A 2,530-nucleotide genomic window follows, 5' to 3' on the forward strand; every position below is an offset into this window, starting at 1 on the left:
GGTTTGTCTCTGTGTCTTTTATTCTATTCCACTGGTGTTCATGCCTGTTTAGGTGCCAATACCATGCTGCTTTTGTTTTGGTATTGTGATGCCTCCTGTTTTGCTTTTCTTGCTAATGATAGCTTTGGCTATTCTGGGCTGCTTATTTTTCCAGATGAATTTCATAACTGCTTTTTCTATTTCTTTAAAGATCATTAGAATTTTCATGGGAATCATATTAAATCTGTAAGGCACTTTTAGTACTATGGCCATTTTGACAATATTAATTTTGCCCATTCAAGAACATGGGAAGTCTTTTCTAAGGTTTTCTTAAATTTTTGTTCTTTAGTGTTTTGTAGTTTTAATTATAGAAGTCCTTCACTTCTTGTTAGATTTATTTCCAAATGTTTTATTGTTTTTTTTTTTAATTTTTGAGGGCATTGTGAATGGGATAATTTTCCTAATTTCTCTTTCAGCTGATACATCATTGGAGAATAGGAAACATAATTTACTTATGGGTATTAATTTTGTATCCAATTACTTTGCTGAATTCATTAATGAGTCATAGAAGTTTTCTGGTAGAGTTTTGGGATCTTAAAATATAGGATCATGTCATTGCCAGAGATAGTTTGAACTCTTCTTTTCCTATTCAAATCCCCATTTTGTTCTTTTGCCTAATTGCTCTGACTATAGAGTTTCAAGGACTATGTTGAATAGAAGTAGTGAAAGTGGGCATCCCTGTCTTATTCCTGTTTTTAGAAGAAAGGTTTTTAGTTTTTTTTTCCATTCAGAATGATATTGACCTTGGATTTGTGTAGGGGATGCAAATCAAGTCAAGATGGTGCCTGGCACTTTGCCAGGAGGCGTGGTTTGTGAAGCAACGCCAGCAAACCATTAAGATGATGAGGATTTTTAATGACTGACTGCTTTAAGATGATGAGGATTCCTTAATGACTGACTGCTGTATCTAGATGATGATAATTAAGTTAAGCTCTGTGTAATTAGTTGGGTATATGTACCTCTGCTGTCCCGCAGAGAAGCGGCTCCTGCTACCTTGGGTGCCTTGGTACCCTTCACATCCTCTAAGCCACCACATTTTGTCAACTCTATTTCCTGTCCAACTTTCTCTTTAACATCTTGGGCATTGCAACAACTTCCAAAACATTTCTTCTATTTTTTTCTTTGTCTTTACTGTATTTTCAATTAATTTTTAATATCTGCTACAATAGTTTATCTACCATATGAAAGTACTGATATTAATAGTAGCTATCATTTTCTTTCTTTTATAAGAAATTTTATTTTTTTTTACTTTATATTATATTGAAAAATATATGATAGTCACTCATTACACAACTTGTAAAAGCTACCATTTTCTGAGCATTCTGAGCCTGAAAATGTATAAAGTTCTTTCATAACAATTTTAGGCGGGAGTTGCTATTTTTATCTTCATTTTATGGATGAAAAAACTGGTGTCCAAGTTCACTGACTACCAAATACCAGAATTGAGGTCTGTTATGCTCCTTGTCGCATAATCTTGTCACTTCCATATAATAAGAGTAGCAGCATGACACTCAAGTCCACCCAAAGCTACATTTCCAGCCTGTCCCCTTATATGTTCCTTTACAATCCTCTGCTTCAGGCACAAGTGACTCTTCCTTGTTCCCTGAACATGTGGATTTACTTTCATACCCTTATGGCTTTGGTTTTGTGGTTCCCTCAGTCTAGAAGGCCAACAATTTTTCACTTCCTGAAACCCTTTAGCTACCTCAACACCAAGCTTATCCATGACAATACCCCAAGTAAGACTCACCTGTCTCTTTCTCTGGGCTGCCCATTTAAACCCAGGCCATTTCACCTACAAGCAGCCATTTGCATGTTTATTTCTAGCATCATCTTGCTGGCTTCTTAATTCAAGGGCTATGTCATTTAATTTTGTCATTTATTTTCCTCTCATTTTTTATAACAGTGCCTCGATAAATGTTTGCTGATTTGAATTGCAAACAAGAGCAATAGTAATTATGGTAATATTGCTAGCAAGCCTTTGCTACTTACTCATACACAACAGTTTCCGTTACATTTGCAAAATAAAGTTTTTTATTTAAAAACGCTATGTTGTTTTTTTTTTCTTTTCCCAAAACGAAAATAAATTTTTTAATCTATTTACTATTTTGAAATAATGAGAAGCTTCATTTGAAAGACCTAGCTAGTTTTATTCAATTTGGTGTTTTTTATGTAATGGAGACTCATTTATTGGGCAGTAACATAAAAACGTGTCCATTATCTTTTAGAAATAAAATGCTTAGAAATCAGAGGATCATACACACAGTTCTGGTAGCTGAAGTCAAGTCTCCATTTATTTTGGAGTCTCTGAGAACTAACATAAGATACAATTCCATACTTCTGGGAAAACAGAAGGAACCCAAAGAAGAAAACAGAAAAGAAAGTAAAACTAAATGAGCCCCATGAGAAATCAAAGCCAGAGTGGAGATTCTGGCAAAGTGGCAAAATAACTTTCTGCTTAAGTGAGAAACTATTTAGAAGTCATTCGTGG

The sequence above is a fragment of the Ictidomys tridecemlineatus genome, chromosome 4, assembly GCF_052094955.1.
Source record: "Ictidomys tridecemlineatus isolate mIctTri1 chromosome 4, mIctTri1.hap1, whole genome shotgun sequence".
In the NCBI taxonomy this organism is placed as follows: Eukaryota; Metazoa; Chordata; class Mammalia; order Rodentia; family Sciuridae; genus Ictidomys; species Ictidomys tridecemlineatus.